The sequence below is a fragment of the Oryctolagus cuniculus genome, chromosome 4, assembly GCF_964237555.1.
Source record: "Oryctolagus cuniculus chromosome 4, mOryCun1.1, whole genome shotgun sequence".
Taxonomy (NCBI): Eukaryota; Metazoa; Chordata; class Mammalia; order Lagomorpha; family Leporidae; genus Oryctolagus; species Oryctolagus cuniculus.
In genome coordinates this window covers 168565946-168579232 of record NC_091435.1, presented here as the reverse complement: position 1 = coordinate 168579232, position 13287 = coordinate 168565946, and the positions used below count along the sequence as shown (strand labels likewise).

The window sequence follows — 13287 nt, the reverse complement described above, 5'->3', positions numbered from 1 at the left end:
CTGGGGGTAGGAAGAAGATAGTGAACTTGGATTAAACCGTTCATGCTAATATCAGAGGTCCAGCACAGAACAGTATGGGATTGACTATAAATAAACAGTAACACTTCTAATTTTCCTTTATTTCAGAGGCAGAGAGAGGTTGGCAGAGACAGACAGCTCCCGTCCACTGGTTCCTTCCCCAGGAGCTGGGGGCTCAGCCCGGATTCCTCCTGTGGGTGGCAGGGATGCAGCTCCTGAGCCATCGTTACTGTGTTAGCAGGAAACTAGAACCGGGAGCAGAGCTGGCATCACTACAGGATGTGGTGTCCCAACTGTTGTCTTAATTGCCATGCCCGTGGCTGGCGCTGTGGCTCAGCGGGTTAAAGCCCTGGCCTGCAGTGCTGGCATCCCATATGGGAGCTGGCTCGAGTCCCGGCTGCCCCTCTTCCAATCTAGCTCCCTGCTAATGTGCCTGAGAAAGCAGCAGAAGATGGCCGAAGTCCTTGGGCCTCTGTACCCATGTGGGAGACTTGGAAGAAGCGCTAGGCTTTGACTTGGCTCAATCCTGGCTATTGGCCATTTGGGGAGTGAACCAGTAGATGGAAGATCTCTCTCTCCCTTTCAAATAAATAAGTCTTTATTTAAAAAAAAAAATCTATGCCCAGTGCTCACTCCCAATAGTACATTTAAAATACTAAATTTCAGTTAGCGTGCACTTCAAAAAGTTTGTGGAAGATGGAATTAAAATGTAAGGTTATATTGCTGCAAAACCATTTTGAAATCTATGTGCAGGTTTTTCATAATAAACATTTTGCCATGACATTTTTGAAGACCTCCTGGATAGCATTTTTACCACGTGGATATATGTAAGTGAAATAAGAATTTCAGGCCACAGGATAAGATGCATACATTGGACCTTATGTCTGTCTTAACTCAAGGGTGTTTGAAACAGTGGTTCCCAGAATTTTCTATTTTACTTGCAAATTCAGGTTCAGAAATATAATTTAGGGAGCAGCATACGATCGCGGATGTTTTGTTTTGCCTAGCAAGGACACCTTTGAAGCACAGTGACAATCGTAATAAAAAAAAGGGGTGCCTCTCGCCAGAGGAGTATAATCCTGGAAGGAAAGGCCACTGCCGCATCGAATAAGCCAGGTTTTATGAAAAACGGACTGCATTTTCCAAGTTTTTATTACTTTTTTAAAATCTTGGACTGAGTTCACTCTGGATTGAGCCTGGCTTGTGAATCTGTGTTTAAATTTTTTTAAACAGATGTATGATCCTTCAAACAATAGAAACATTGACTTGAGAGAGGGAGAAGTATGGAGAGAGGCCCGGAGCTGGTTCACTCTCCAGTGGTCGGAGCTGGGCTTCAGCCCAGAGGCAGGATTTCAGTTCAGGTCTCCCACGTGGCTGGTGGAGACCCGATCACTTGAGCCGTCGGTGCTGCTTCCTGGGATGCCCAGTGGCAGGAAGCTGGAGCTACGAATCAAACCCAGGTCCTCCGATGTGGGTTGCAGTTGTCTGATTGCTAGGCTAAAGGTCTGGTACCACTGGGTCTCAGATCTCAGATACAGAATTGTCTTCAAACCCGGCCTGTCTGCCGTGGCCAGTGCTGGGCTCTGGTTACCATCTTTTTTCTATTTTTTTTTTTTTTTTAAGATTTATTTGAAAGGTAGAGTTACAGGGAGTCCAGGAAAGACACACAGAGATGTTCCATCTACTTGTTCACTCCCCAAATGGCCGCAATGGCCAGGGCTGGGCTCTGCTGAAGCCAGGAGCTTCATATCCGTGTCCTACGTGGGTGGCAGGGCCCAAGCACTTGGGCCATCTTCTGCTGCCTACCCAGGTGCGTTAGCTGGGAGCTGGATCAGAAGTGGAGCAGCCGGGACTTGAACTGGCATCCAAATGGGATGCTGGCGCTGCAGACAGCAGTTTAACCCATTGAGCTACAGCCCAGGCCTGTGGTCTGTCTGCTTCCGCTTCATGCCCCTCTCTTCTCTAGGAATCCACTCCCTTAACAATGGCATTTCATCATGTCACCTCCTTGCTGTTAAAAGCAGAACAAACAAATTTAATTTTTTTAGATTTATTTTATTTATTTGAAAGGCATAGTTACAGAGAAAGATCTTCCATCTGCTGGTTGGCCATAATGGCCAGGGCTGCACCAAGCTGGAGCCAGGAGCTTCTTCCGGGTCTCTCACGTGGGTGCAGGGACCCAAGCACTCGGGCCATCCTCTGCTGCTTTCCCACGCATATTAGCAGGGAGCTGGATGAGAAGTGGCGCCGACAGGATGTGGACTGGTGCCCGTATGGGATGCTGGCGTTGGATGTGGTGGCCCAAACCACTGAGCCACAACGCCGGCCGCTGACCCAAACCTTTTTGATTCTTTGCTGTCTGTGAGTTGCGGGAGGATGAGGGTGAGGGTGATCTTAGCTCTTGTCTTATGTTGAAGAGGAATTTCCACAGACTGGGACGGTGAGCAAAGCAAGAGTTTTTGAATGTGAGAAACCTCCCGGCCCTTTTATACAGGAGGTGGTGGCTCTCTGATTGGTTCCTTTGTGATGATCAAACCTAGATGTAACCAATCAGGGGAGGAGCAGAATAACAGCTAATCAGAAGGCAGAGGTTACAGTCCTGTCTAGTTTTGATAAAGAATTAAGTGCGGTTAACGGACCTAACTGCCTCCCATTTGACCGACCTACCTATAGCCCATCCAACATCTCACACCCTCACCTGTCACGGGGGCAGGAGGTGAGCTCTTCAGCCTGCAAACGAGGTCTGCCCACACTCAGCTCCGCTTGCCCCCAGGCCCCTCCCGGCCCCTCCCGGCCCCTCCCTGTGCTCACATTGCTCTGCACTCGCTGTTCCTGGAACTTTCTGCCGTGACGGGAGTGTTCTGTGTCTTGGTGCTAGGGGAGCCACTAGCTACACGGGGCTGGCAGGATCTTGAAGTGTGGGTGCTGCCGGTGGAGACGGGCTGCGAATGTCAGATGCAGAGCAGATTTCAGACTTCGGTACAGAGGAAGGCGAAAATACTCACAAATAAGGCCTCTTAATACCGATAACACATGGAAACGGTATTTTCTCAAACTCTTCCGTTAGGTAAGATGCGTGAGAATTCATGGCACCTGTTCCTCTCTACCATCTTTAAAATGTGCCTGCTAGAAAATGTGGTCATGGCTGTGGCTCGTATCCTATTTCTCGTGGTCAGTGCTGCTCCAGTGTGTGGGCCTGTCCACTCACTCACTGTTCGATTCACTCTAGAGGTGCTGAGCCCATTCTCTGTGCCAGACCCTGGAAATAAATCTTCAAGGCCACGTCTACACTCAGCCTCACCCATCCCAGACCCACCACGACGGCTAGGCATGTTGGCTGAATAAGTGGATCTAAGGACCCGGAGTGGAACATGGAGGCATTCAAGGGTTGCCTAGGTAACCGTATGGCTTAGCTATGAGGCAGGAGAAGCCAGGTGATTGGGTGAGTGTTGTCAGGTGCTCATTCGGTCCTCTCCTGTGTATCTGGGGAGCCGTGGGGCTGGAATGGTTTTGATTAAGAATTAAGTGCGGTTAACGGACCTAACTGCCTCCCATTCAACCGACCTACCTATAGCCCATGGAATGGTTTTGCAGATGGCATCTCATTATTTTTAAAAATTGGGACTGACATTGTGACATAACAGGTAAAGCCCACCTGTGATGCCAGCATCCCATATGCACATTGATTTGAGTCCCAGCCGCTCCACTTCCAATCCTGCTTACTGCTACCTTGCCTGAGAAATGCGGTGGAAAATGGCCCAAGTTCTTGAGCCCCTGCACCCACATGGGGGACCTGGTACAGCGCTGGCTGTTGTGGCCATTTAGGGAGTGAACCAGCGGATGGAAGTTCTCTCTCTCTCTGTCTCTCTGGGTATGTGTGTGTCTCTTCCTCTTTCAAATAAATTTAAAAATAATTATTTTTGAAGATTTACTTTATTTATTTGAAAGGCAGAGTTAGAGAGGGAGAGGTCTTTGATCTGCTGGTTCACTCCCCAGATGGCCACAATGGGCTAGGCCAGGCTGAAGCTTGGTGTGTTACGGAGCTGGATCAGCTGAGACTTGCACAGGTGCCCATATGAGATGCCAGCACGGCAGGTGGCAGCTTAATCGGTCACATCACAACACTGTCCCCAAAAAATAAATCTTTGGAAAAAAATTAACTTGACTTCTCAGCTGTTTAAGCACATGGTAATAGAAATGTATCATTCATTCTGTTTTCCTTCCTTTTCTTGTATTTTGGGTTTTATCTGGTTTATTATCAGGTTTCATCGTGGCTCATACGTATTTAAACACAAATTCACCTCCTGCTGCAAGGGAAATGTGAATTTTAGAAAATTCTTATTTGCCAGATGCTTTCTGGAAAAAAAAAAAAAGCCCTAATGCATGTTCTTAGTGGTGTGTGTGTGTGTGTGTGTATGCGCGCGCATGTGCAGAATCCTTTTTTAGTTGTGACATTTGAGGGGAAGAAAATCTACTTAATTCCAGAAGGAGACTTAGTGTTCTGTAGCTTGGTGAGGGAGACGATCACGCTGTGGAATTGTAATGGGGTGTGTGACGCGTACGTTGAGATGCAATGAAACTTCGGATAACTCGCTGACATAGGAACGAATCTTTTCTTGGACTTCTGTATTAAATATTTGGCTTCCGGGCATGCGCCGCTTTGAAGTCTGAGCTGACCGTCGCACTGGTTAACCCTGGCTTAGAAAGGCTGTCCGGAGACTGTGTGATTGAATGTGGTTTTAAACAAACGGTTTATACAGGGGATGATACGTGTCGGAGGACACGTGTGCTTCTGTGGGTCAGCCATGTGAGTTGTTTCCTTCACGTACTTGCAGTGTCATATTGACTTAATGCACATCCTTAGGGAAGGTCCTTTAATTAGGTTGCCACCTTTATAAATGCACATTGCCCCATATTCTCTTCCTTCAGGCCGACTGAGTTTGATCCCGTGTGCACACGGACGTAGTAAATGCCTGGTTAGAAACCTCGATTCACGCACAGCCTTTACTGTGGAAGCAGTAACTGTAAACCATCACCCTGATGAATTTTATGAGATAATCAATTTTAAGGGAGGCATCTGTCCGGGCAGCCTGGAATACAGACCTCACCATCACCTGGGAAACCACAGTTAGCGTGGAGAGCACACACGAAACAGTGCTGCGTTAATTCTCGTGTGCACTGAGTAACCGTTCGCAAGTTACCACGGCAGGTATTTTTTTTTTTTTTTTTTTTTTTTTTGACAGGCAGAGTGGACAGTGAGAGAGAGAGACAGAGAGAAAGGTCTTCCTTTGCCGTTGGTTCACCCTCCAATGGCCGCCGCGGCCGGCGCGTTGCGACCGGCGCACCGCGCTGATCCGATGGCAGGAGCCAGGAGCCAGGTGCTTTTCCTGGTCTCCCATGGGGTGCAGGGCCCAAGCACCTGGGCCATCCTCCACTGCACTCCCTGGCCACAGCAGAGAGCTGGCCTGGAAGAGGGGCAACCGGGACAGAATCCGGCGCCCCAACCGGGACTAGAACCCGGTGTGCCGGCGCCGCTAGGCGGAGGATTAGCCTAGTGAGCCGCGGCGCCGGCCTCCACGGCAGGTATTTTTAGCAGCGATTTGTCATCTCCCAACATAAGTCGGCTCCACACCTCGGCTTTCACAAATCGTCACGTGGGCTTCGTCACATGCGGTGGTTGCTAAATGGTTTTTAAAGCAGTAGAGTGTTTGCAAATAAGAACCATAGAGATGCTTACTGGGTACAAATGGGTGAAAGCGAGGCTTTGTGTCTGTAGGAGAGTGGACGTTTGCTGATAGGAAGCAAGTTGGCTGGGAGGCTGGACCTACGGCCACCGTTGCGGTCCTGTCTCGGCATCTGCGTCTGTGGAATTTTAAACCTTGGTGTGGTCCGAGGAACACCTGTCAATCCCGAGAGCACTGACTGAGAGGCAGCGTCCTGGGACCGGTCCCCATGGCCCCCTCGCTTCCCCAGCTGCTGCCTTGGGAGTAGGATGCTGTAGTGTGGGGTCAGCTTCAGTTGCTCCCGGTCAGCGTTGGTCCGAGACAATGACGTGGGAGATTCCAGACGCAGTGCAGAAGTTCTCAATTGCGTGCTCTTCTGGGTGACAGAATCTCAGGCCGCCTTCCTCCGTCCCACCTGGCGTTGGCATCGTCCTTTGGTCCAGCCGGTGCCAGCCCGTTAGTCACTTAACAGCCGTCCTGGTTATCAGATCAGATTGTATTCAGGTGGCTCTTGCTTGACTTCCTAGTGGCCCCACAGTGCGGGAGTAGGGGAGCAGTGGCGCACCGGGACGTAGCCCGTGGGAGGACAGCCTTGCGTTGTTGAGCAGTGCTGGGGGACGTGTAGGAGAAACCGGGGGTGGGGGTTCAGTCCTCCCTGTGGATCCCGGCGTGTCCTGTGGGGCTCCGAGTGCGCATCCTATGCTCCTGGAAACTCGGGCTTACACAGCTGCGGTAGCTTCCTAGGCAGGCGTGGACTCCACGCGCAGACCGCCCTCCTCCAGGGACCCCTCAGCCCTCCCGGCCGGCCTCGCCGTGGAACTGGCCCCACTGTGGATTCCGCAGGGGAGCTCCTGTTGAAAGTCAGCCGACGATGCGTATCGGCAGAAGACCTTGCAGAAGCGTCCGGATTCCTGTCTGAGCCAGCGACTGGGGATGGCGTCACGAGAGGTCATGCGTGGACGAGGAAGTTGACCCCAGAGCCCACGTGGATGACCAGACACCACGTACGTGGAGCCCGTGCTTGTACTGGGAGCTCAGGGGACGGTGGCCGCCAGGGCCACGGCTGTCCCTGCTCCCCTGCAGCCATGCCTGAGCCCTGTGCCCCCCGGGGTGTGTAGTGCCCCCGGGAGGACAGGGGGGTGCCCTCTCTTGAAAGAGCCACCCGAGCGCAGCGTTTTTATTAGAAACAGCAGTGACCTCAGTCCTGGAACCTGGCGAGTCGCGTGATGTCCCAGGTTGCAGAGCAGAACCGTTGCGACTTCTTACCCTGACGACAGGTGGCAGCGACAGTGCCCTGCAGGGTGTGGCACAGGGCAGGTTCTTGAGCCAGATGTGCCATGGCGATGCTTGAGGGACAGAGATGCCACGACGCTGCTGTTGCCGCCCTGCTGGCCTGCCAGCCACCACAGAGCCGTCTTCCAGCCCCGCCTCCTCGGGCAGACAGAGCTCCAGCTTCCGCAGAGACTGTGCTGAGCCCGGGAGCCACGCTCCCTGCCACGTACGCTGTGTACTGTGTTGTAACTACCCCAGGTACTCCAAGCCCAGCACCCATGGGCTGGAGCAAATGTGGGATCCCTGGCTAGCGGGCCAGTGTGTATGGGGCCTGGGCATGCCTTGTGGTCATGCCACCTAGTCTGTCATGAACTAAGAATTTGAGCAAAGCTGTGACCAGCTCATCGGGTTGTGTACCTCTGTGATGGCACCAGCCAGACCAGAGCTGAGCAGGCCAGCTGTTGGCCTTGTCTTTCAGCCTGGCCAAGGGACTCGAGGTGATGTCCAGTGGGTGCGCCCCTTGGGGCGACTTCTCGGGCAGTGTGGGACTAATTGCCCATCTGGGAATGTGACTGGGAGGCAGGCAGAGACAATGGAGCAGTGGGCAGAGGCCACCAGGGGCTTGGGGAGCGTGGTTAGTGGGAGTTAGGTGCTACCCTAGTTGGCAGCTAAGCCACAAGCTAGTGGGGCTCCTGGAGGTGGTGCGAGGCCCCAGCAATTGCAGTGGCATTGTCAGACTTTTCCCAGAGGAACAGAGCCAGTAGGAGGTGTGTGTGTGTGTGCTGCAGGCACACGAGGATCCTGGGAAAAAGTTCTTGGAAAATGGAATTAAACGACGTTTATTTTGGTACACACAGTGTGAAATTCATGCCTGCGAGGAGTTTTTACAAAGTTCATGGAAAATGCATAGTGTGAAAAATTATGCATAGGTTTCAAAATTTTTGCCCCAAAATAAACTCTTCTAATTGCATTTTTCATGATCTCTAAGTACCCGCCCGGGGCGAGATCCATTGTCTGATTCTAAGGACTTGATTGCTGCAGTGTAGACGCTGCCAGGTCTGATGTGGGTGGCTCGGGCTGGCGGGCTGCAGACCCAGGGACGAGGCGACGATGCTGCAGTTCACGTTCAAGGGTATTTGCAGAAGGACTTCCTCATCCTCAGGGGAGGTCGTCTCTTGCTCCACTCAGGCCTCCAGCTGCTGGCAGGGGCCACCGCAGGAGGATGAGCCCATGTGCTTTCTCCAAGGGCCACGGAGTGAAATACGCGTCTCGGGGCCAGCGCTGAGGCTGGAGGTTAAGCCACCACCTGCAATGCTGGTGCCCCAGCGCCCTGCTAGTGTGTCTGGGAAAGCAGCAGAAGACAGCCCAAGTGCTTGGACCCCTTCCACCCACCTGGAAGACCCGGATGGAACTCCAGGCTCCTGGCTTCGGCCTGGCCCAGTGTGGGCCGTTGGGGCCATTTGGGGAATGCACTAGCAGTTGGAAGATCTCTTTCTCTCTGCCTTTCGAATAAATCAATCTTTAAGTATAAATAAGTAGCCGGCGCCGCGGCTCACTAGGCTAATCCTTCGCCTTGCGGCACCGGCACACCGGGTTCTAGTCCCGGTCGGGATGCCGATTCTGTCCCGGTTGCCCCTCTTCCAGGCCAGCTCTCTGCTGTGGCCCGGGAGTGCAGTGGAGGATGGCCCAAGTCCTTGGGCCCTGCACCCCATGGGAGACCAGGAGAAGCACCTGGCTCCTGCCTTCGGATCAGCGCGGTGCGCCGGCCGCAGCACGCCAGCCGTGGCAGCCATTGGAGGGTGAACCAACGGCAAAAGGAAGACCTTTCTCTCTCTCTCTCTCACTGTCCACTCTGCCTGTCCAAAAAAAAAAAAAAAAAAAAGTACTGAACTCCTCCCAGAACACCCCCACAGAAGATTCTGTAATAACGTTTGACCAAATGTGTGGCACGGTGGCCCTGCCCAGTTGCCATCTGCAATGACCCATGGCCGGCTCCCTGGGAGCTCACACCCTGGGTGCTCAGGTTGCATTTGCCAGTTTGTGTGTGTCCCCCAGCTGGACTCCGGAGAGCTGAGGGAGCCTGCCCAGCACCCATCACACCATCCCCCAAGCTGGGTTGGTGCACCCTCTCCGCGGCCCAGAGCGGCCCTTGCTGTCGGGGATGGAAGGACCCTCGCCCAGGCCGTCGGTTCCCCATGACAATTACAGGGGGCTGCGGTAGTGAACGGCACAGGAACCCCCTGTGCTTTCCGTGCACCCCCCGTCCCTGCGAGCCCCGGAGGACTGGCCTGGCTTCAGCGTCCAGGGCGGACGGGGTTTGTGCCCTGCAGGCTTTTCCTCCCAGGATTAAAATGTCGCTACACATCAGCGCGTCCCTTCTCTCTGGACCTCAGAACACTCACGGTTCCAACGGTGGGCCTGGCACGGGAGAGGCTGTTCTGCCGTGGCTCTTAACCTCGCATAGCAAACTAGTTCAAGGGCCCTTCCTACAGGTGCGCGGAGGCGTATTTTATTTCTTGGGTGTTGAGTGCGTGCACACGGAGGGGTCAGCCAGGTTCCCCCTGAGGCGCGCAGGCCACCCTTGGTCCCCGTGTTTCCTGATCTGATCTTGGAGGATGCCAGAGTTTGCTCCAGGTGCTCATTCTGGTCTTGCAGGGTTCGACTGAGATCCTCCCCCATCCACAGCGCGATCACCTCGGGCTGGCGCGTCCATTCGTCCCCTCTCTGTGGCTGTCAGACTCCTGGGCGGCGCACAGGTGCAGGTGAACTGTCTGACGGTCCCTGTGACCAGCCATCTCTCCACCCCTCTGCTGCTGATCTGAATTTCTCCCGGTGCAACACCTTCAACTCCTGCTGTGCCTCATAGGCTGCCTTGATTACTTCTTGCTGTTGAACAAAGCAGCCCCAGACTTGGCGGCGTGGCATGCCTGCTGTCGTTGGTTTGGCTTGGGGATGAGCAGTCGTGGCCCCCTGCTCGGGCTACTGTGGGGTGTTGGGGCTGCCTGAGGGATTGTGGGAAGACAGGAGCAGCCAGGGGCCGACCTGGCGTCTCCCTGTCTTCGTGTTGTCTCAGGACCTCCCCAAATGCAATCTCAGTGTGGTGGCTTCAGATTTCTGTTTTGAAAAAGACTTGTTTATTTGAGAGTCAGAATGAGGGAAGAGAGATTTTCCATCGGTTGGCTCACTCCCCAAATGCCTGCAATAGCCAGGGATGGGCCAGGATGAAGCCAGGAACTCCGTTCAGTCTCCCATGTGGGTGCAGGGGCCCAAGCACCTGAGCCAGCCCCTGCTGCCTCCCAGGTGGGTTAGCAGGAAGCTGGATGAGAAGGGGAGCATCCGGGACTCCGGTGAGCACCGATACGAGGTGCCAGAGTCCCCAGATGGCTTAACTTACTGCCACCACAACACCTGCCCCAGCTTCAGATCTCTTATGCTGCAACTCAGGACTCCAAGAACAGCTGTTCTGGGCATACAAAGGGCAACTAGTTCATCTCTTAGGCCCCGGGCCTGGAAACCGGGCCAGTGTCACTCGTGACATATTGTATGTCTTATAGAAATCTTTATAGAATCTTTGCAGATTCGAGAGGAGGGGTCGGAGACCCCCCCCCCCCCCACCTCCCCAGCAGTAGGTAAAGCAGCAAAGAACGTGAGGCCTCCTTCAATCTGCAAGATCTACCCCAGCAATCCTTGTGCGCCACGTGTGTTAGCGTAGCCCTGACAGCCATTTCCCTTTATTGGTCTTTGGCTCCCAGGGTCTAGGTCCTGTACTCTTCACTCAGGGCAGCCTTGGTAAAGCACCAGGGGCGAGCAGGCTGAGAACGGTAGGCACCTGCTCTTTGACGGTTCTGGGAGCCTATGGTCTGACGGCAAGACGCTGGCACGGATGGCTCCTCCTGGGAGTTCGAAGGTGGAGTATCTCCCGTGCTGTGATTCCCGGCATTCCCGGGTCGTTTCTTGGCCGTGTGGCTCCACCACTCCCACTGCTGGCTCCTTCGATGTCTGTGTCTTTGTCTCTCCTCCTATCACACCACCGGCTACTGCACTGAGGGTCCACCCTAGGCCAGTGCTGTAACGTTCCCGACTGCTGATGTCTGTGAACAAGATCATGTTCTCGGAATCTGGCGGACTTGAACTTGAATGACACAGCTCGGCCAGACCTGTCTGGAGTCCTCTGACATCACAGCACGTGAAGCGGAGTCTTCTGTGTTTTGACTTGGTGCTTGTAGCTCAGCACAAAGAGCTGCCACGTGGTGCCGCGTGTGCTGCAGGCTCTCGGGTGTGCTTGTCGGGGAGCCCTCGCTGCTGGGGTCTGCGCCCTCCATGGCTGCTGGGAGAACTCTGGGCCTGCTGGAGTTAGTCGGGCTCGGGGCGGGGGCAGGGTGGGGAGTCTGTGCTGCCTCCCGGTCCTCTCCTGCTTTCCCTAACCTTTGTCCTGGAGTCAGAGACTTGGAGGAGAGCTTGGCCGACAGAAGCTGGCTGGCTCACCCAGGTTCTGGCTCGGCATTGCAAAGCCTCGGGCAGCGGTGGTGCTCAGTGCCGTCTTACTCTGCCCGTGACTCTTGGCTGGGACCGTGGACGTCAGCACGCCTGTACAGACCTGGAAGAGGCGCTTGCTCAATGAAGACCAATGCATCCCCCGGACCCTGGCACCATGGGCCGGACTCCCTTCACGTTGTCTGCAGAAGGACGCTGAGTTAGGGGCTTGAGACGTGGGCTCAGGGTCATGGGAGTGGGGAGCAGCAGTGCTCCACGTCTCCCCACCCCTGTGTTTTGCCCCTGTGGGCAGGTACGGCACCCTGAGCATTGGCCACAGACCCCTGATGGCCCTGTGTCCTCCGGCTTCTCCGTGGTGTGAAAGGCAGCAGGGAGTTAGCCTTTTTGTAGCCTGTGTTGGCATTCACGCTTCGTCACGTGGCATTTTATGGTAGGAAAGCAATCCTGCTTGTGCACGAGACGCTGGGTGAATAACACGTGAGGGGTTGGGACCGCGTTCTGGGCCCTGAGCCCTGTGACCTTTGTTCCCACCTGGGCAGTGAGGGCCCCGGGTGTGTCACCAGCTCCTAACGTCACCGTGCAAAGGACCTTCTGGAACTTCTCTTCCCTGTGGCTACTTTCAGCCTCCCCGGCCGATGCTCCCCAGTGCCAGAGCGTAGACTTAAAGTAGATCTGTAGGGAAGCAGTCGCGTGTTTTTATTTTCAGAGATCTTAGATATCTCCTACTGTTTATATTGGAGAGCTCCCAATCTCTTCCTATGTATTTTATGCCCGTTGTCTCCTAGGCATGGACTAGGAATTGTAAAAGTAAACAAATGGAGTGGGTGCTGCGGCTCAATAGGCTAATCCTCTGCCTTGCGGTGCTGGCACCCTGGGTTCTAGTCCCAGTCGGGGCGCCGGATTCTGTCCCGGTTGCCCCTCTTCCAGGCCAGCTCTCTGCTGTGGCCCGGGAGTGCAGTGGAGGATGGCCCAGGTGCTTGGGCCCTGCACCCCATGGGAGACCAGGAAAAGCACCTGGCTCCTGCCTTCGGATCAGCGCGGTGCGCCGGCCGCGGCGACCATTGGAGGGTGAACCAACGGCAAAGGAAGACCTTTCTCTCTGTCTCTCTCTCTCTCACTGTCCACTCTGCCTGTAAAAAAAAAAAAAAAAAAAAAAAAAGTAAACAAAGGGAACTTGCAACATTTTAGCACAATTTTTAAAAAATGTCTAGCATAAAAATTCTTGTCCTGCTGACGTGTTGGGGAAATCAGTTCTTTGCTCTGCCTCTCGTGTACGTGTGCCAGCATCCATTCGAAATAAACGTCCATGAGCCCAAGACTCAGGAGGTGGGAAGGTGAGCTGAGGATTTATCACGGGCAGAGAAATGACCACACGAAGGTGCGTTATTTGGACTTAGTAACAGCGGTAATGCTTCATAATCATACAGCTCCCTCCATCTGAGACTCTAGGAAGAAGTTACAGACCACCTCGGGGGACCCAACGGTTGTATCAAACTGTGTTTGCCATATATGGATGACGAGAGTTCAGAACCAAAGTTCAGGCTGTGGGGAGAGGCACCTCCCAGGGTGTTAGCTGTCAGCTGTAATAACCGGGTCACGTGGGATTGGCTGTCACTTTTGTTCAGGGGTGGCTGCCCTGTTAACCGGCTTTCCTTAAACAGCGGATTTTCGCATTGTGAACAGGTGCGTGGGAGACCAGCTCTCGAGGGTCCATGTCTGTCTGTAGACAGATGACGCATCTAGGTGAGATTATGCGTCTCTCAACTCCAGGGTTCTTTTG

General features: G+C 53.9%; 1 protein-coding gene and 1 long non-coding RNA gene across 4 annotated transcripts in view; both read left to right on the top strand.

The window, feature by feature from the left end:
- Positions 1-13287, top strand: part of OSBPL10 (oxysterol binding protein like 10) — a 300684-nt gene that overhangs the window by 158743 nt on the left and 128654 nt on the right. The gene's annotated exons all lie outside the window — the stretch shown is intronic.
- On the top strand, positions 3293-12675 carry LOC138849407 (uncharacterized). Its single transcript, XR_011388233.1, has 2 exons — positions 3293-5227; positions 5602-12675. It is a non-coding gene; the product is annotated as an uncharacterized lncRNA (long non-coding RNA).